Here is a 22,582-nt window from a genome sequence, read left to right as displayed (position 1 = left end):
CACTTTCAGAAATACATTAATGCACCTGAAAATAATTTGAAGAAATTCTATCCTTCATACTCATGCTAGCAATGGTTTCACTCAGCATCACTGGCTGAATAAGTATATTATTAATCTGAGCTCCCATGCTGCTATGTCTTGAAATAGACCTATTCAGAAGTTAAAAAGATCAACAAAAACAGTAGCTGTTTCTAATATCCAAAGGAGAAAAAAAAGATTTTCATTTTGGCAAGTGTTCAGTGGGCAAAGGATTCAGTCCATAAATCATAATACTGGACTGCATTAATTTTTTTCCACACTAATCACATGCACACAAAACGTTAACTGTATCTGGAATGCACAACACAAAACATACTGCATGAAAAGCTTCAGATTTTTCCTTGAAATGCTCACTTGGGCCTTTACAGCTACAGAGACCAGAGAGTTTTCAGGAATTCAGAAGTCACAGTAACATAATCTTACTTGAAACTGAACTGGAAAATGTAAGAATGTGAAAAATGATCGTTCTATTTTTTGGCAAAGGCAAAACTACTTCTTATTCTGATTAGTCTGAGGGCACACAAGGTACTTATATTTCCAGCATAAAATATAAAGAGGCTGGGTAAAAATATAAAAAGAATGGGTTGCATTTATCCCTGGTGTAACTCAAGTCAAGTCAATAGAGTTACCCTATGTGTGAATTTGGGCCAATACATTTATAAGTGTTTCAAAAACTGACCTTGGCATGGACAATAATGCAACACAGCTTTTTCAAATATCATATGAAATTGGAGAACCACTGAAACTGAAAAGATATCTTAGTGTAACTCTTCTCTGTGCAGAAAATACCATTGTTTAAGACACTTGCATTATCCTTGCAACACTCTTCTTCGAGTCACAAAAAAATGACATCTTAATTTAGGTTAACTACAAACAAATCTTCTTTCCCATGGTAATGAAGATATGAATGTGACAAAAATAATTTAAAATGAGGCTTCTCCTTCCTTCCCAATGAAATAATGGTGTAAACGAAGCACATTTGGCCAGACTCAGGTCTCATTTGCACCCAAGGAAATCCAGAGTAACTCCACTGATTTCAACAGAGTTATTCTGGGTTTACACTGGTGCAAGCAAAATCAAAATCTGGCTTAATGTCCTTAGTTCATACCAACACAATAGGAGCTGTATCATTGAATTTTCTCGGTTTTGTTGGTTGGTGCACCTCCTTAATTTAGTGAGAGCACAACAAAGCTCTGCATTTTAATTTCCTCAGTTTTAAAATAAAAAGGCAAAACAGGAGAATAATTCTTTCATGCAAGGTTATAAAATATGATTTATTTATTCAGAGAGACCATAAGTACTTCTGAACTGGTACATACATATTTACCTGAGTAACTGGAATTCAGATAAATATGTATTTAGGCATTTTTTTAAAAGTATACACCACATAGTCCAGGTTGGGGCAAAATATGTATTTATAGTGTTAACCTTCATATAATTGATTCATACAACCATAATATCTGAGTGCAAAGCTATAATTGTATTGTAATGAACTGTCCTATGAGACTGTCAGAGTTACTATTTATGTGCAACATGTTTCAATTCCTTCCCTTCCTAGGGACCGAGGGCCCTGGCTTCAGTAGAACTCCTATGATCATGTTGCCTGGGGAAGGGGGATTTCAGGAAATTGTACAGAGGATATATACTTCAAGTTCTGTATAGCTCAGCTTCCTAGGAACATCAGGTTCAGCTATGCATCACTGCAGTCTATAGGAGTTTTGCCATTGGCTTCAATGGGAGCAAAGTCAGCCTCAAGTGCAGTGGCTTTTTAGGGTGGAACAGCCAGTGATGGGGCAAATGGATCTACTGCCACTGACCCCACATGTTGTTGAGGGGGCAGTATAGGGGCTATGAAGACTATTCCCATTCGGAGGCTGCATACCAAGTGTGGAGTGGCATCAGTGCTGCCCTAACCCCGGTGAAAATGTAGGATTGTTTCCCACCATCATCCTGTGGAGTGCCCTAGTCCCTACTCTAATTAGAGCACTCAGGTTGGGCACTAGGAATAGAACTTGCTGTAGTCTGAGTGCAAAGCTACTGTATGTTAATATTTTTTTATCTTTAAATTATTAAAAATGCTTAGTCAATATCTGAAAACATTTTATTTTGAGCTATTTTAATGCACAGGAAGCACCCAAACATATTTAGCCTTTTAGGGGGAAAAAAGGCAAGCCCAATTTTCTCAAAATTAGAAAAAAATTGAGACCTCAGAGTCTGATTATATTTTTATTACAGTCAAATTACGACTCCCTGAAAATGAAAGTGTTGAAATAACCCTAATTATAGCAGTGAAAATGAGTTCATGAAAACTAAGTGTATTTTACAATTTTGCACATTACAAAGAAAGTAGTATATACTGTAACTATATTTTAAAATCTGAGAAGAAATACTGGGGAATAATATTTTAAAACTTAATCACTGGTTTAATGACTTAACTAGAATATGTTAATAGTCACCTTAGGGCTATTTATTTTTCTCTTTCTTTTTTGTAACTTCTGCACATTATAAATTTGATTAAAGGAGTACTCTCTGCTGTGACAGTAACAGTTACCTCAATCAATACTGTCTGTTTTTTCACAATGAATTTTTTCACAACGAACAATTGCAGCAAACATTTTAAAGAAAATATTTTAACAAAATAGATAAAAGGCTGGAAACCTAACAGGCTGTATTTGTGAAACAATCATTATAGTTCTTAAACTACATTAAAGAAGGGTGCTAAGAAAGGCTAAGTGCTAACGTCTGCATACCTTTAAAGTGGTCAGAGCCAAAAATAATGCTTTAGGAAACTATGTTTTTGCTTTCATTATATGCAGGTAAATTAGATCATAGTTCATCTTGTTACAAGTTGGGGTTTTTTTATGCATGTATCAAAAATAATAATTCTTTTCATCTTCCACTGTGCCAAAAAGGTGCAACAATAGCTTATTATGAACTCAGGTTCAGTACTATAAGTAGCTTTTAGTATATTCTGTACATAGTACTCCAGTATACTTTGAAGGCACATAAGTGTTAGACGTAAACACAGTTTTTAATTTTAGGCTTTTTCATATGCCATTTTTATGAGCAAATAAACTTTCTCCAGAATTCTAGTTTTAATGTACTAGAGAAAGATATTAAAAAGTGTTTTTACAAGTCAGCGCTGCATAGGCTTTAAAGAGACACAGTGACTGTGCGCACGATTACATTATGTGGTCTATTATCATAGCACACCAATAGGGGAAGGTTTAGTAGGGGCACAGTGTTTTAAATGCATGACTAAATCCTTGCACTGTGTTCTGAAAAAGTAAGCTTCATTTTGCAAGTTGACGGATTTCAATTAATTTTTCAGTTATTAGGAAGCCATTCTCAAGGCTAATACATTTTCTTGAAGTGTATTTAACGGTGCAACAGGTGCCAGGGTGCCAAACTTGGAGAATAAAGCCGTGTTCTATTCTGAGATCTTTAGTGGTGCATAGACGTTTGCTAGCCCTCCTCAGAGGGTGAATTTCAGCACTCTAATTAGAGGTAGTGACATGATTCTCAATCCTAATCTAGACTAAGGGAGTTTAGTTCGGCCTCCATGACAAATCAGTCCTTGGACACTCTGATGAGACACTGCTTTCAAGGGTATCATTTGTGATGTTTTTAAAAATGTGAATATTTGTTCACTAGTAGCTAGACAGAAATCACCAAGTTATTTCGCTATTCCTTCATAGCAGCCATCAGATGATAACTTTCAGATGCCGTATTCAGAGCAGTGATGTCGAACATAAAAGAGCAGCAGCAATTACCAATTCTTTGAGCCTTCAAGCTTCCTTTTTATTTTTCTACACGTTTCAGGATCTAGCTCTCTATTCTGTACTAAAAATCAGCAGGCAGTTTCAGGTGTAAAGAGGACAATAAGAAAATAGAAAGCTGTTTGGTGGCATGATTAACATAAAGGACTAGGAATCTGAACAGATTTGGGGCTTTAAATCTTAGTGAGCCACTCACTCAGGAACTTTGGCAAGTCACTTGACTTCCTTGTTATTAGCCTTGTTTCTATTACAGTAACTCCCAGAGGCCCCCATCATGAATGATCAAACTACCACCAATGGAACAAACCAAAGTGTCCTAGAAGTGGCCTTGAAAATACCTTAATACAGACAAGTATTTGTAAGAATACAAAAAAAAAAAAAAAAAAAAAAAAAAAACAGTAATTTTTCAGTTGTTCCAGTGAAAGAACTAGATCCTCTTGTTTCATCAGCCCTACTTGGTCCTACAGCCTATCTGGCTCCAGGGGAATCATCCCAAAGGGTGGCGTGGAGATGCCACAGAGCAGTCTTCAGATTATTCTAATGTACGGTGGGGAGAACCAGCCCTGCGCACAGTGGCCTTCAGATTGCAGTGTGCCTGGAGGAACCTTTGCACCCCTCTCTCCTGAACCGCACAGTGAACACATTAGCTGGAATCCAGAAACTATTCTCACATTTCCATCTGAAAATTTTTAAATCTACTATTGTTATAAAAATAAATCCTAAAGATTACTGTACTGGAGAGAGAATAGTGGCAAATTGTGCCGGTCTGTTTGTATTGTGCACTTGACAAAATGTTGGACATAGTCAACTTCATTGTTTTGTTGATTGTACACATACTTTCTCAGATGTTGTAAGAGGGCGCTTACCAGTAACATCAGCAGACCTGAAACGGAAAAGTCAGCAAGCAGCAGGCATATGTTTACAGGAAGAAAAAGGGGCAGAGGAGATGTGGCCTTCAGCATGTTTGGTATTGTTGAATCTCATTTCAGTCCCTGTGTTACCCTTGCTCCATGGGGGAAAAAATGGTGCCAACCTTTTCTTGGTGCAGATTACTTCTCCCTCTGCTTGGTATTCAAGGCTCTTCCCACTTCCCTGTCCACTTGAGTAGGAGGAGGGAGTGGTAGCTGCTCTCCACTGCCAGGCAGGGTCTAGGGACGCTGATAGCCTATTGCGGAGAGTGAGGGGGTTCCTTACAGCCACCTTTTTCTACCCATTTCAGGTGTATAAAACAAATTACGTTAAACTACAATCACTCACAGAAAATGGGGGGGGGGGAGGGAGTGAATCTCCATTTCCTAAGCCTTTCCATACTATCAAACCTACTTGTTGATAGATGCAAATAATTAGTGATTTATTATTACATTAAACAAATTAAGTAATGGAAGCACATATACACTACTTTATTAAAATTACTTCCATCATTCCTGTACACATATTGCTGTTTCAATAGAAGTCAAGCCTTAAGTCAAAGGGTCTGCTGTGGTATTTCTTAAGTCTGTTTTTATATTACTATTTTAACTGCATGTATGAACCCACACTTCTAAAATAAAATCCTGCTATTACAATTTTCAAATATTAAAACACACAGAAGAACTTTAAGGATAGTATGAACAATTCTCAAATTTTAAATTAAGCTTCAGCAAGTTAAATTGTAATTTCCCTTCTTTATTTTTTCCATTTAAATTCTGGAATTAAAGCTGGAGGTCTAATATTTTCATGTCCATAATCTTTGCAATCTACATGGAAAGAAAGTATTGCATTGTTGGTATTGTCTAAAAGCCAATATGGATCAAAAATTGAAGCTTTCATTATATTAAAAACAAAAACAAACTCTGTAGTTCTTATAGTTGTGAAGTAAAGTTTGAAAAATGTGATCTGAATGTAAATGGTGCAGTGATGTCTGCATGGGTCTGCAGACCGCTTGAAATACTGGTTCAGAAAGATGTTAACTCCAAGATCAACTGCCATCATCCCCCTTTCCCCCCCCCCCAGCAGTGAACCTTGTGGCAGGAGGGGAAAACTGCTGGGTTCAGAACACCTATCCCACCCACTAGATACATTCTAGATACTGGGATAAGTACTGGGGTCCCACTGAAAGACAATGGGAGTTGAGTGCCTAGCTCCCTTCAGCTCCTCTGAAAATCCCAGCCTAAATAAGTACTGAAAATATTAAAAGAAAATACTGAAACCACCTACTCTTTGACTTCCCATTTTTGCATCAGTATGTATGCAGCTAGTTCCAAGTTGTATTTGTATTTAAGGGACACAGTGCATCTAGATAAATGTGTCTGACTGCCCTTCATGATTCCACAATGCTGCTTTTCCTTACAAATTAATTTATAAAGTTATTAGAAATAAATAACTGAACCATTCTTGTAGAATTTTTTAAAATAATCTTTTAGCTCTCAAGCACTAAATAAATTATGTTTTCTGATATTTGAGCTATTAGTTTAAATATATTTCTTCTGCACTAATTATTTCTATTCTTTCCACAGTGTATATTATTGTATGCACACCAGCACATGAGGTTTACATTATATCAGTTTCCTCTCCTATGGTTTCAAACACACCTGACAGCCAAAGCCAGGCACCATTTAGGATTATTTTGATGTGATTACTAATTTTGCAAAGTTGAAGAAATTGTTCTTTGTTGTCTTACATTCTATCCTAATGTTCTAATTATGTGCATCATTGTGAGCACATGAATATGTTTTCTCCCTGTGTTGGTACACAAAGTAGCATTTATTCAAATCCTGTATCATTAAATTGATTATATAGGAAAATAATATTTATTCCATATTTGTTTCATCAAATTAGATGCAAGATACTAAATAAATACTATTTTCTCTTATGCTGGTGCTAGCCAATGGTCTTCAGCAGGGTTACTCTGGGGAGGCTTTAGCCCATATAAAACTGTAGATTGAGCAAACATTACAAATATATAAAGCAGAGATACGTGAAAATGTTTGCAATGTAATACAAAACTAAGCAACACTTGTCTGGTTTCCTTTTTTGTCATAAGACAGGGAATTAATAGACATTCACCTATTAGAAAATGAAGATTAAACACACTATTGCTATGCCTGAGGCTGACAAAAGATTACCAGGGAGGAAAAAAAAAATGTTTCAAATGAAAATCAAAACAGCATTCAGCTACTTTCTTGTGGAATGTGATGAAAGGAGAACTGACAGGGACTGTACTCTTCTGGCTTAGCAGATATCAGAACCAAAAAAGACTTTCTCAGAGAGCCGCAAAAAGAAGACCAAATACTTAAGATAAAATTCAAGTAATGTGAAGAAAAACGGTTACCTACCTCTCGTAACTGTTGTTCTTCGAGATGTGTTGCTCATATCCATTCCAATTAGGTGTGTGCGCGCCGTGTGCACAGTCCCCGGAAAGTTTTCCCCTAGCAGTACATGTTGGCTCAGCCCAGGCGCCCCATGGAGTTGCACCTTCATGGCGTCGCATATAGGACTTTGCCGACTCACCGTCTCTCCAATTCCTTCTTGCTGGCGTACTCCAACAGAGAGGAAGGCAGGGTGGGTTTGGAATGGACATGAGCAACACATCTCAAAGAACAGTTACGAGAGGTAACTGGTTTTTCTTCTTTGAGTGCTTACTCATGTCAATTCCAATTAGGTGACTCCCAAGCCTTACCTAGGATGCAGAGTCAGAGTTCATGGGATCACTGATAGAAGCACCGCTCTGCCAAATGCTGCATCGTTCCTGGCATGCTGGGTAATAGCATAATGGGAAGTGAAGGTGTGGACCGAGGATCACATTGCCGCTCTATAGATCTCCTGGATTGGGACCTGGGCCAGGAAGGCCGCCGAGGAAGCCTGTGCTATAGTAGGATGCACCGTCAGCGTGGGAGCAGGGACCTTCGCCGGGTCATAGCATGCCCGGATACAGGACATGATCCACGATGATATCCTTTGGGAGAACCCCAGGAGACCTTTCATCCTGTCGGCCACCACGACAAGCAGCTGGTTCGACTTGTGAAACAGCTTTGTTTGTTCAATATAAAAAGCCAGTTCCCGCCAAATGTCCAGGGATTGGAGCCTTTACTCCTGGCTGTTAGCATGAGGCTTCAGAAAAAAGACTGGGAGAAAAATGTCTTGCTTAGTGCCAAAGTGAGAGACTACCTTTGGGAGGAACGCCGGGTGCGGTCGAAGCTGCACCTTGTCCTTGTAAAAGATGGTATAAGGAGGGTCAGATGTGAAGGCCTTGAGCTCAGACACCCTTCTAGCTGAAGGTTATTGTGACCAGGAACGCCACTTTCCATGACAAATAGAGCAGTAAGCAGTTAGCAGGTAGTCCAAGATAAAGGTTATTGAAGATTGCATCAGAGAGATATGGCTCTGCGAGCCCCAAATCAAGAATCTATTCTATTTGGCTAAGTAGGTAACCCTGGTTTTCTACTGCCAAGAAGAACCTCCCTATCGAGGTCTGAGCATGTGAGCTCCAGCGGATTCAACCATAGTTTCCAAGCTGTGAGATGGAGAGATTCAAGATTGGGATGCTGAGTGATCAGGTCTGGAATCAATGGCAGGGTGGACTAGGGTGTCCACGGATAACTCCAGCAGCATGGTGTACCAATGCTGTCCTGGCCAGGCTAGTGCCACCAGAATTACCGAGGCTCCGTCCCTCCAGATCTTGAGGAGGACCTTCTGAACAAGTAGAATAGGAGGAAATACATAGAAGAAGTGATCCTTCCACGGAAGGAGAAACACATCTGCCAACAAGTCCAGGCTTGACTCAGGAAAGAGCAGAATTGTAGGCACTTCCTGTTGCTCCTTGTGGCAAACAAGTCTATCTGGGGAACTCTCCACCACTGGAAGATATTGTTTACCATGTCTGGGTGAATGGACCACTCCTGATTATGAAAAGATCTGCTGAGATGGTTGTTAGCTCGTTCTGAGATCCAGGGAGGTAGGAAGCCTCCAGGAGTATCGCGTGGGCTATGCAGAAATCCCAGAGCTTGAGGGCTTCCTAACAAAGGGGAGAGGAGCGTGCTCCACACTGTCTGTTTATATAAATTAAAACATCACTGTTGTATTGTCCATCAGGACTGATACACATCTGACCTCCAAATGAGACTGCAAGGTCTGACACGCCATACGAACTGCTCTCAGCTTCCTGACGTTGATGTGAAGTAGCAGATTGAGTTCTGTGCTCTCTGAGATGTGCTCCCCCCACCCCATTGCCAACACGTCGGTGACCAGACACAACGAGGAGCACAGTCTGGAGACGGCAAACTTTGTGCATGCCATTTGGGGATCAAGCCACCACTGAAGGGACTCGAGGACCCGCGGTGGGAGTGTGATCACTGTGTCCAGATGATCTCTGCTCGGTTGATACACCAATGCTATCCAGGCCTGGAGAGGTCTGAGTCCGAGCCTCATGTGTTGCACTACGTGTGTGCAAGATGCCATATGCCCAAGAAGATTTAAGCAATTCCTTATCGTAGTCGAGGGATACCATGTGAGGTATTGTATAACGAGAAAGCCTGAAAACGGGACTGAGGTAGGAAGGCTCTGGCTTGTCATGAGTCTAACATTGCCCCTATGAACTCTATTCTCTGAGTGGGGGCTAGGGTTGATTTTTGTGCTTTGTGCAGCAGGAGAACCAGTATGTTAAACGTGGACATTATCAGACTGACCTGTTATTCTACTTGTATTCTGGAATGGCCTTTGACTAACCAGCCGTCGAGGTATGGGAATACCTGAACTTGCTTTTTCCTCAGGAAGGCGGCTACAAATGACATGCATTTGGTGAATACCCGAGTAGCTGCTGACAGGACAAAAGGAAGGACTGTAAACTGGCAGTGAGTGCACCCCACTACAAATCTTAGGAAATGCCTGTGGGGCGGGATTATGGAAATGTGGAAGCATGCGTCCTTCAAGTCAAGTGCGGCATACCAATCTCCTCGATCCAGGGACGGGATAATGGTGGCCAAAGAGACCATACAAAACTTTAGTTTCTTCATGAACCTGTTGAGGTTGTGCAGATCCAAAATGGGTCTGAGGCCCCCTTTGGCTTTCGGTATTAGAAAATACCATGTGTAAAACCCCCTTACCCCTTAGTTCCAGCGGAATCTCCTCCACTGCTCCTGCCAACAGGAGGTTTCGTGCTCATGAGAAGGGTCCCTGAAGAGGGACGGGGAATGGGTATGTGTGGGCGGGTTGAACTGAATTGGAGGGAATATCCCTGTTCTACCATGCAAAGGACGCAACGGTCCGAGGTAATCTGGGACCATGCATGGTAGAAATAGGACAGACGGGCTGAAAAGGGTAAAGAAAGATCCAGGCTTTGGGTTGGTATGTTGGCCACTGTTGGAAGACAGGATACTGGGCTAGATGGACCTTTGGTCTGACTCAGTATGTACATTCTTATGTTCTTAAAATTGTACCAGCTAAGAATCACCTGCTGATTTGCAATGCAAAGCTGGAACCATCTGGTGGAGTATATCTTCCTCCCAAAGAGATCCAGCTTCTTTGCATCCTTAGGCCAGGTAGTGGGCCCCTGCTGTCCTTGCCTCTCCTGCTTGTTGACCACCGCCACCACCACCGACTCTGGTGGGGAGTGTGTAAATAGATATCCATAACCCTTGAAAGGCACAAAATATTTCCTCACAACCCCTTTCGCCATGGGGGTCAGAGAGGCTGGTGTTTGCCACAGGATCTTAGTAGTCTCCTGAATGGTCTTAATCAGGGAAGTGCCACCCTGGTAGGGCTGCTGGGGATAAGATGTCCATGGTAGGGTTCGACACCTCGGTGACTTCATCCATCTGGATACCCAGATTCTGTGCCACCCATCTCAGGAGTTTCAGGGCTCTGCTATTCAGAGGGGGAGGCCCCGAAAAGGTTCCTGCCAGTGCCTCATTGGGTGAAAATGATGAGGAGGTCCGGGCCATACCGGGTCCTTTCTGCCTATCCGGCTCATCGAAGCAGTCCCGGTTGTCTGTTGCTGCACCTGACTCTGTGCCAACTGCAGTGCCGACTGCAGTGCTGGCTGTGGTGGCAGTGCCACGTGAAAGGTCCCTGGTCCTGGACACAGCCCAACCATCGGATGTGACCGACAAGGATCGCCTGGAGACGGACCTCTGGCAATGATGATATGCCTACAGGGTCCAGAAGGGCCACTGCGCTGGCATCTGCCACTGCGCTGGCCACGGCACAGGTGGAAAGGTCTACACCATTTCTAGTCTCTGAGTGTGTTGCTGCTACCGGTGCCAGCTCCTGTGGGACACATAGGAGTCAGTCTCAGAGTCAGACACCGAGGAGTCCGAGCATGGCGACCAAGGTGGTGCAGTGCCCAGCGGTGCCAAGGATTGGTGCTGGGGAGAGGGCAATCAGTGCAGTGTTATCACCGGTTTATCCCTGGATGGCATTGGTGGTCTCTGCGGTGCCAGAGTCTTTGGGGCTGATGATCTCTCACGCTGGTCGGGAGAGTATGGATCCATCAGGGCTTTGAGATCCCTGGCTGCCTCGAAGGTCCCCCGCGTGGAAGGAAGGTCTTAGTCCTCAACTTGGCTCTCCTCCACTGGCGCCTGAGTCAATGGACCCCTCTGTGGGCCCAGAGTCAATGGTGCCAGCTACTGAACAGACGGGGAGGAATGGCCTGGCACAGGTCGCACTCCTTTAGCGCGCTCGAGCATCCCGTCAGTCTTCCTGTGCTTTTTGTGTGGCACAGGTGACAGAGTGGTGCTGAGCCTCTGCCCACGAGGCAGCCTTTGGTGCTGGGGAAGGTCGGTGGCAAAGGTCTCTGACCCCAGAGTCCTTCCTCCGCGTCACATCCCTGATTGAAGCCGGTGCGCTGCGCACTGATGCCGAGGAGCCTGGTGCCGCTTCCATGGGGCTCAACTCCAACTGCGGCCATAGGGCTGCCTCCATTAGCACCAGCCTCAGTCTGTGGTCCCTGTCTTTCTTGGTGCAGGGGCAGAATCCTCTACAGATTTTGCACCTGTCCGTTTGATGGGACACCCCCAGGAACTTGAAGCAAGACGTGCCTTTGGCATCAGCTTCTGGCAGATCCCACGTGGTTTAAACTCCTGGACCAAGGCATGCTCAGGCCCCGGGAGAGGGAAGGGGATGGGGGAGGAAAAAACCCCAGTAACCAGGTGTCAACTAACACTATCGTACACTAAAAACTACTATTTTAACTATTAACAAATTAAAGAAGAGAACTACTAAGGGGTCGCTCGAAATGAGAGAGAGAGAGAGAATGCTCCAACGACTGTCACTGGTGGTAAGAAGGAACTGGAGAGGTGGCAGGTCGGCAGGGCTCTATATGTGGCACCCTGAAGGCGTGACTGTGACGAACTGGGACTGTTCTTACTGTGGTCTGTGAATGCTGACAGGGGAGTGGGGCTAGGATAGTCTGCCCGAAGGCGAATACCTGGGTGTGTAACATGAGAGCCCAAGTGACACCGTGGCCCGGGAAACTGAACAAAGGCTGTGGGAGGGGTCGCTGGAGGCAGAGTCTTGGAAGCTGGGTGGTGAGATGGTGGGGAGGCAGAGATTGCTCTGACCTCCCAAGGGGGCGGGGATGCCCTGGGACCCCAAGATGGACCTAACTGAGGGGGTCCCTGTTGTCTGTGCCTGCAAGACCTGTCTTGGACTGTATTCCTGTCATCCAAATAAACCTTCTGCTTTACTGGCTGGCTGAGAGTCATGGTGAATCGCAGGAAATACTCCGTGACAACTGGTGGCAGAGGTGGGATCTACTGCACCCCGTGGACGGCGCTTCCTGCAGTAAGTGACTGGGGAGCAGTAAAACGAAGAGGGATTGACGGGGACCAGGCGTGCTGAAGAGTGAGAGAGGGACGGTTATTACCCCTGGGAGTGTGTGACCAGCGAGAAGGACTTTTGCAGTAACAGGGTCCCCCGGGGGCGGAGGAGTCTGCAGCTCGACCCTGGCAGAGAGGTGGTGACCTCGAGAAGGGCTGGCACACTAGGGGGCCCCCTGGGAACTGTGGGGAGCTGTGAGCACACAGGCCGGTGAGTGGCCAGCAGGAAGATGTATGCCAAGCGGCTTAAGAGCGACCTGGTGGAGCTGTGCAAGCAGAGGGGGCTGTGCATTGGGAGGCTCACCAAAGAACAGCTCATTGCCCGGCTGGAGGCGGAAGATCGCGCGAATGAACTGATCCCTGTGCCTCAGGGAAGCAGCCTGGCAAATGCAGCGCAGGCACCAGAGTCTGTCCCAGCTGGGAGTGGTCAGCCGGCTGCTGAGGGCTTCCCGAGACCCCTCCTTCCTATGCCTAGGGGAAGGGTGGGGAGGAACCCAGCAAATACCGAAGGCGCCGTGACCCCCCGGGCCAGCAGGGAATCCTCCCGGCGAAGCTCGCCGGCCAGCAGAGGATCCTCCCGGCGACGTTCGGCATCCGTGGAGTGGAATTGGCTGGAATGGGAGAAAGAGCTAAAACTGAGAGAGCTGGAGGATCGTGAACAACAGAGACAGCATGAACGGGAGGAGAAAGAGAGACAGAGACAGCATGAAGAGAGACAGCGTCAGCATGAACGGGAGGAGAAAGAGAGACAGAGACAGCATGAACTGGAACTGGCGAGACTGAGGGGCAGCGAACCCCCAGCTGCGGTGAGTGAGGGGGGGCCCAGGACTGCACGGAGCTTTGATAAGTGCATCCTGGCCCCACGCAAGGAGGGGGAGGACATGGATGACTTCCTGGAGGCCTTTGAGACGGCCTGCGAGCTGCACCGGGTTGATCCCGCGGACAGACTCCGGGTCCTTACCCCCTTACTGGACCCCAAAGCCGTGGCATTGTACCGCCAACTGGAAGAGGCAGAGAAAGGGGACTACGAACTATTCAAAAAGGCCCTGCTACGTGAGTTTGGGCTGACTCCTGAGATGTACCGGGAAAGGTTCCGGAGTCAGGATAAAACCCCTGAGATCTCCTATCTGCAACTAGCCGTCCGCATGGAAGGATACGCCAGCAAGTGGGCTGATGGGGCCCAGACGAAGGAGGACCTGGTCAAACTGCTGGTACTGGAGCAACTGTATGAGCGGTGCCCATCTGACCTGAGGCTGTGGTTGGTGGACAGAAAGCCAGAGAACCCGCGACATGCAGGCCGGCTGGCCGATGAGTTTGTAAAGAGCCGGTCAGGAGATAACAGGGAGGAGTCCCAAAGGAACAGTCCCAGTTCGTCACAGTGACTCCAGGGGGTGCCTGGGTCGACCCAATGGGTACTGCTAGGGGAAAACCTTCCAGCGACTGTGCATGCGGCGTGCACACACATAATTGAAATTGACATGAGCAAGCACTCGAAGAAGAACCAGGGCTTTGACTAGAGGGAATATATACAACAAATGGTTTAGAAATTATTTCACTATGAGGTGGGAAAAATGGAATGTACATTAAGATTCAATTAAACAACTCAAAATGGTGGCAAGATGGATTCCAATGAGGTGCTCAAGAATCGTTAATTAGGCAGGTGAAGGAGCCAATTAGTGTACCCAGAGATAAAACAATTTTTATGCTAGTTTCAAAGCCCTGACTAAATATGTCATTGCATCTCCCACATGGTAGTTCTGTGTGAGTGGCTGAGGAGGAACAAGGCTTCTGAACTTTCAGATGATCTTCCAAGTGAAGAACTGAATTTGTAAGGATTCACGCGGCATTGCAGTTTTCAGACTGAAAGGCCAATTTCTGATTCTTGCCATAGAAAGGAACCCCTCCACCAAGAAAATTGGAAGATACAAAAATCAAAAAGAGGTCATCAGTAAGACACTGAAAATTCCATGGTAATGAACTTCAAGATTACACCAAAACAAAGTATCACCATAAAAAATATATAGCAAACTTGGATTTTGAAGCAAAATGGACATTCTAGATCCTTCGCCAAAAAGTGCAACAATTAAGAATTAGTTGTGGTCCTTGGTACACCATCATATAACCAAGTAACTAGTGAAGTAGATATTAATATTTCTGTAATACTCCAGAATTAAAAGGTCCAAGAGAATGAAATTTAAACAAAATATAAATAAGATAATTAATTAAAATATAATTTTTGAGAAGAAATGCCATTAAGGCCTGCTCCAAACCTCACCCCCAAAAGCCTGAAGCTCTCTCTTTGGAGTCTCTACTCAGACACACAAAATTACTCTCCTCCCCCTCTAGTCACCTAATTTCATGGCTGAGAGTCAGAATTATTAGAAACCACTATTTCACAAAGGGGGTCTTCTTTCAGCCTATCACATGGAGGGTCTGAATTTTCAAAACCTCATTTGCAATATGAAGGTACATAAAGGAGTGGAAACAGGACATCAGGCAAGCTATCTGCTCCTGAGGCCCCAAGCCTGGAGTAGCAAGAACTGGGCCAATGACTTAGTAGCCTGATCCAACTTAAGGAGCACAAAGGCTCACCCAGACCCAGAATCAAAAGAAAATTATTTTTGATTCCTGGAAAGAAAGAGCTTTAATTTCTAATTTGGTATTAGAATCTAATTAGAATCGAATAGAGAAAGGCGGGCTGCAGGACTGAACGAAGGATCTTGTGGCATTTAAAAAGAATTGTGCCCTATGGATCATGATAAATATGCCAAGATTTGAAGATTCTTTATGTTATCAATCACCGAGAACTGGAGTGTTGAGGGCTCCTTCTCTTCCATATGTTTTTTATTATTATTGTTCTCTTCTTTAATAGGGAAGATAAAAAATGAAGAGATGGAAAGGCTGGGTTTGAGTTTCAATGGAACTTACTCCCTTAAGTGACTTAGGTGCTTTTGAAAATCTTATCCAACAGCCAAAAGAAAACTAAACATCAATATCACATATTCTGAGTGTGAAATTCACACCCTATTTTAAACACACACACACACACACACACACACACATATATATATGAATGGGGAAAAAACAACAATCCTGCTTTCTTGATAATTATCCCCAAACTGAATTTATCTAAAACATTTTCTATATGAAACTAGCATAAAAAAAATCTTTTTATCTCTGGGTGCACTAATTGGCTCCTTGACCAGCCTAATTAGTCAAACAAAAAGAAATAGGCTTTTTTAGCAATATCATGTTTCAGTAGAATAAGTTTCAACTGCCTAATTTTGTATTTGCGCTCCAAAATTACACTATATCCGTTAAAGATTGTTCACACCAAGAAACAGGAGGAATCCAAGTTTTTGAGTGCACATTTGATTTGTGTAGCTGAGTACTTTAGAGTTCTTTACATAACACCAGCAAACTATAAAACAGAAATGAAAGCAAACAACTGGTTAGTTTAAGTGATACAAGTATCTGTTACGTACCAAAATTTGATTCAAATTTATTGTGGCAGCACTAAGTGGAGCAAATGTAAATTCTACAGTGTTTGACAATCATACAAATACTGAAGTTCACCAACTGCTCAATACTTTTGGAGACTTTAAAAAAAATTGCATTACAGAGTATTGAGTAATAACTATAATAACTAATACAAATTAACAATATGTTTTCATGGTAAATATAGTTACAAAAGACATAAAAAATGATCCATTAGAAAATCAATATAAACAGCATGCAAACAAAGTTAGAATAAGGAATGCACAAAACATTTAGTTCCAGCATTCTGTTTTTACCAATATAACATATAGTTAAAATAATATATGATTTGGTAGTCGTAGTCACCAAAAAAACCCTTCAATCTGCCATTCAATCTTTATTCATACTACTATGGAAAACTATTTCAATTTGTAAAGAAGACATGATCAGAATATGTACAGGATATAAATATGATTTAGGGAAAATAGATTCCTCCCCACTGGAAATATTTAAAGACATCTTCTCCTAAGTCACAAAATCTCCTGTTAATTTCAGCATGAGTAATATTTGACAAATAAAAGCTGAATTGTGAGGAATAGCAACACTGTTGATTGTGACTATTGATTCTCTGGGGCAGAAACAGTCTTATTACTCATGTATAGAATACCTCTCACAACAGGGCCCTGTATCTCAGTGGGGCCTACATGTACTACTGTAAAAGATAATCATGAATATAATTTTAATATTTTGGATATTTAAGATAATTTAATAAACTATCAACCGCTCACATGACTCTTCAAAAACATAAGTCAACAAGATTCCTCAAGTACCTAAATATCTTACCAATTAACTCAGATGGAGACACAACTGTCAAGATACATGGGTGAGTGCCCAGATAAGTGTAATGTGGGGTAGGGAAAATGTTGGCCAGAAATTTTCCATCCAGGTAAAATTTTGATGAAAATCAGAAAAATAAACAGATGAAAATTTGTGGAAAATATTTCTGTTTTCCCACCAGTCCCAGAATTTTTTTTAAATGCAAACTGGGAAATTGTGCAAGAACATTTGTTTTGTTTTCCAACCACCTGACCAACACAGATGCAGGCATCTTATTGAAGTGATTTTTTTTAAAACATTCAAAGAACTGTGTTGTGAGTAGTATAAGAGCATGAAAGGTCAGAATAGGATTTTTAATGGGTGGATGAAGAACAGTAAAGGAGAAGATAGAGACATGCAGGTCAAATGAAGAGGGTAGAAAGAAATGCAAAGTAGCATAAACGTGAACTTTGAACAACACATATCTGTACATGAAAAATGGCACAGAATTCCAAGTCTTATTTAATGTGCATTCTTCAATTAGCATTCATTTCCCAAGGACATTGATTTGAATGGGCTGTTTCACATCACCGTAGCACAGAGAAAAAGGATCACTTTTAAGCTGTGAAAGGGCACAGAAAAAAAATAAACAAGCCTGCTGAACATAATTTCCTCTTTATTGCTACTGCAAAGTTATGAAATGAAATCTATTATTTAATTACATTGGATCAAGCAACAGGAAAAGAAGGGAGTGTTCAAGTCACAACATCCCTAAAAGAATAAATTACTACACTTCCTTGTGAGTAGAAGACAGTTTAAATGTATGGATTCAAATTATCCAAACAGTTCAAATCAAACTACTAGGGAGGTGAGGGGACCTCTTTATGGAGACATGGAAGACTGCAAAATGCACTCTAAAAATGTAAACCAAAATATCTGTTGAAAGTGGAAAATAAAAACCAGCATTTCTGCCAGAAGACCCTTTCAATGTTTGGAAAAAACTACCTTCACTCAATATTCTCCTACAACTTGAAGAAAGCCTCACAACTGTACAACAGTTTCTAATATTAGTTTGCCTTTTTAATTTTCTGTGTTGAAGACTGTTTTAGTTTGTTTACTATGAAACCTCCAAAATTTGTCTGGCTATTACAACCAAAATTTTATTAGCCATGCAGGATTTGCCTTAACTATGCGTTAGTAACTAGATCTTCCAAATTTAATACAACTGTTAGGAAATAAATTGCTTTAACTTTTTCTCTCTTTGGATTATATTCTTGGCAGAAGGAAAATATGGAATTTTAAAACAATAATGGAAAGATAAGTGGCATTCTATGATACTGCCATAGATCCACTTTGCGTCTGGCATAGACCCCGCAACTGAGAGAGCACAAGCCAAATTCTATGGTCCCTTATATCATTGACTTGAGTGTAGTTTCTCCGGAATATGAGCACAGAATTTCCCACTGAAATCTTTTTTACTCTTTAAATACACCATGTAGTATTTAGTTTTTAAAAGCATTTCAGCTACTAAAGGATAAAACTTTGCTTCCAAGGGATTCTACAATAAGAAATAAATAATACTCCATACCATGGCTGCACTTAAAAAGTTGCTTATGTTTTGAAAGATCTTACCAGTTTGAGAGGCATTCCCTATATTGGAAAGGAGGAATACTGCTGGACTGCTAATATTTCTCAAAACTGAAAAATATATCAAAGTGTAATTGCACTTCACATATAATCTTCATTTAAGTAGAACATAATAATGAATTACTTAAAAGCAACTGCATGTAAGTTTCAAGTCCCTGTGTGATAATATCCCATACTATTATAACCACCATATTTTGCACTCATATCTTTCACCTGCAGATTTCAAAACATTAAAACTATAGTGCCCTCATGGCCAAGATGGAGACCACTCTACGAGGCAGCTCCAGCCAAGAAAAGGCACACAGGAACACAGCATGGAAACTCTCTTCCACCCCAGGGGCACCTGTTCCAAATTGCCCAGGAGTACGTACACACACACACACACACACACACACACACACACACACACACACACACACACACACACACACTACAACGAATATAAGAAAGGGAAATATTTATTTACAGAGGGGTGAATGGAGAAAAAAACAAGAGGAAAAGATGGGGGAGGAGTAAAACATGACAACATCCAACACGAGCACCTACAGGCTCAGTGGTACCACAATGTAAAAGGATAGGTGCTGAGCAATGCCTCTAGACTCAGAGTTCAGGAATCCTGGGCAGAGTTCCAGTCTAGAAGTGAGTCTTTGGTGCTCCTGGTTGTCTTCAGCACCATGAAACTTTCCCCAACAAAAACTCTCCTGATGTCCTCTTCTGCCACTTTCCACAAACCCATACAGAGTAACAACCTCCCCATTTAACTAGCTACAGCCTTCCTCCTTATTCCCAATGCAAAGTCAAAAGCCTCAGTACTCACAGCCCTATACAGTTCTGGGCTCCAGTGATACTGGGGCTGGTTCTGGTTTGTCTTACATGATTCCTTCTTGGCACAGTGTTCCTCCTTGCTCCTGACCTGGGACATCCCTGTTTGGCTGCTCTGTCCCTGCAGGGCTTTGGGCTCGTTCCTGGCTGCTTTGCTACATGAGGCCCTCTTGTCTGGAGCTGCAGACACAGACCTGTCCCTGTCCCCCCCCTTTCTCTCTCTCAACCCCCCCTACTCTGGAACAACCAGCACATTCTCTCCTTCAGGATGAGGTTTTAAAGGGGCTTTGCTCCCTATACCACATGGGATTACAACATTTTACACATTATAATGAATCCTGTAAAAAAGGAGTGAACCATAATCTGTTTAAGTATTTATATCCTTTGCATCATCATAGGGTTTGCATGCCCAGCAAATTAAATTTATATCCCACCAATGCCCCTCATGCACAGCGTTGCGGGGTTTAAGGTAAGTTTGGGTTTTAGTTTTTTTTTTTTTTTTTTTTTTAAGATTCATTTATTTATTGTGGAAAAACTAAGTCCAGTAGTTGAGATCTGCTGTACATCCATTTTACAGAAGGGCAAAATGAGGAAGAGATTTACAAATTATAAACAGCAGGCCACTGCCAAAATCAAGAATGGAATCAAAGAATCCAAACTCCCACTCCTGTGTTTAAACCACAAAACATCTCTCCCTCACTACTAGCAACTCTTCTCTAAGCTAATAAGAGAGAGATACACGACAATGCAGAACTAAGAAAAAAAGTACCACTTCTGAGCTTTGCCTCAGCCTTCAGTATCTAAAAATTATGATTAAAGATCACAAATATTTTCCAGTGCCTAGAACTATGAAACATGTTGGTGATTTACAAGATGGGAAACATGATGGTGATCCATAAAAACTGTGCCCAATATATTTCTCTTCCAATTTAGGAGGCTGGTCCGCTTATTGTATAATACCACATATTTCTCGGTAACCCAAACTAAAAACCAACAGCAGCCTTCAAACTCCACAAAGTGTTACAAATAATATCAGTCATTCTAATACAAGACTAAGAGGTTGTAGAGTAAACAATATCAACACAGTCACTAGTTGGCAGCTTCAGATCTGGCCCTGGAAAGAGATTTGCACACACAGACCCTTACACCCACAAGGAAGCGCTTTTAATTCAGTGGGACGCTGAGCGGGCGTAGGGGGCCGCCTGCCCAGACAGACACTTTGGGGCTTTAATTTGTGAGTTGCAGTCTCACATATCCATAACAAAAACCTGAAAATACTGTGAAGGTTAACTGAATATTTACATGTTATTCCTATCATTTTATTAAATCAATCACAACCATGCCCCTGCTCATGTATGTCTCTTATCACACCACTCTGCCGTAAGAAATCAACCAAAGTATTGTGGTCACGGTCAGGGGCAAATGGGCAAAGTTGATATTTATTTATACATTTACAAAACAAAAAATTAGAATACAACAAATGTACATAAAAACTATTATTTATAAGGGCTCCGCTAGTGCAAACTTAATTCTGAGTGCTTGACTTTGTAAACTTAACATTCTTTACACAGGTTTAGTTATCTTATTTTTAGAAGGAATTCTTAGATTCTTAGATTTTAAGGCCAAGAAGGACCAAGAATTGTTGTTCTTAACCTCTGAGGATAGGACAAGAAGCAATGGGCTTTAATTACAGCAAGGGAGGTTTAGGTTGGTCATTAGGAAAAACTTCCTGACTGTCAGGGTGGTTAAGCACTGGAATAAACTGTGTAGGGCTGTTGTAGAATATCCATCATTGGAGATGTTTAAGAGCAGGTTAGACAAACACCTGTCAGGAATGGTCTAGATAATACTTAGTCCTGCCATGAGTGCAGGGGACTCAACTAGATGACCTATCGAGGTCCCTTCCAGTCATATGATTCTGTGATCAGATCATCTAGTCTGACCTCCTGTGTAACACAGGCTATAGAATGTCACCCACTACCCTTGCCCTGAGCCAAAAAACTTGAGTTTGACTAAAGTGTATCTTCCAGAAAGGTATCCGGTCTTGATTTGAAGACATCAAAAGACAGAGAATCCACCACTTCCCTTGGTACTTGGTTCTAATGTTAATTACCCTCCCTGTTAAAAATGTGTCCCTCACTTCTAATTTGAATATGTCTGGTTTTAAGTTCCAGCCGTTGCTTCTTAAGACATAGGAGATAACTGCCCCATTCTACTCATCACTGGTGAGGCCTCAGACGTATTGTGTCCAGTTCTGGACACCAGAGGAGAGCAACAAGGAAAGGTTAAAAAAAACTGGTTGTGTTTAGTCTTGAAAAAACAAGAATAAGGGGGAAACTGGTAACAGTCTTCAAATATGTTAAGGGCTGTTCTAAAAAGGACAGTGATCAATTGTTCTCCATGTTCACTGAAGGTAAAACAAGAAGGGAGATTTAGATAAGATATTAGGAAAAACTTTCTAAATATAAGGATAGCTAAGCTGTGGAACAGGTTACCAAGGTTGGTTGTGGAACAGCTGTCACTGGAGGTTTGACAGATATCTGTCACAGATAGTCTAAGTATACTTGGTCCTGTCTCAGTACAGGGAGATGGATTAGAGGACCTCTTGAGATTCCTTCCAGCCCTATGTTTCTATAATTCTATGATTATCATCAGCCGGTGGGGATCCAAAACATTCCCAACTCTAGTAACCTTAAAACCAACAGTGTGCACATTCTCTCAGTCAAAGGCAGATAAACCTCACCACATCTTGGGGTTATTGCCCCAAACTACCTTCATCACCTCAATTAGCCTGCTCTATTCAATGCCCTAGTCTACCAATCACTGTGTGCAGCATGCAACACCATAGCCTACGATGGATGAGATAAAACCACTGCTCTAAACCTTTTTTCATTTGCAGACCCCTCAAAAATTTCAAATAGAGATGTGGACCCCTCTGGAAATCTTAGACATAGTCTTTGGATCCCCAGGGGTGCACACAACACAGGTTGAAAAACACTGAGATAGAGAAACGGAGTCCATACCGCCTTACTAACCCTCCCAACGGTCCCATATGTACACTAAACAAGGAGGAGGACAAGATGGAATTTGCTTACTCCTTCAGTAAATAATAACTGGTTCATTTGCAACAAGTAATCCAGGTTGATGAATGGCAGTTGTGTGTAAAATGAGTTGAGCAGGGTTATTGGGGTTGGGGTTTCTTTTGAAAGA

At 42.3% G+C, this 22,582-nt stretch overlaps 1 protein-coding gene across 7 annotated transcripts in view; it reads right to left on the bottom strand.

The window, feature by feature from the left end:
- The window catches only part of SUPT3H (SPT3 homolog, SAGA and STAGA complex component), a 445,162-nt gene that overhangs the window by 124,363 nt on the left and 298,217 nt on the right, over nucleotides 1–22,582 (bottom strand). The gene's annotated exons all lie outside the window — the stretch shown is intronic.

Source organism: Malaclemys terrapin, chromosome 3, assembly GCF_027887155.1.
Source record: "Malaclemys terrapin pileata isolate rMalTer1 chromosome 3, rMalTer1.hap1, whole genome shotgun sequence".
Classification (NCBI taxonomy): Eukaryota; Metazoa; Chordata; order Testudines; family Emydidae; genus Malaclemys; species Malaclemys terrapin.
This window is presented reverse-complemented; position numbering and strand designations above follow the sequence as displayed.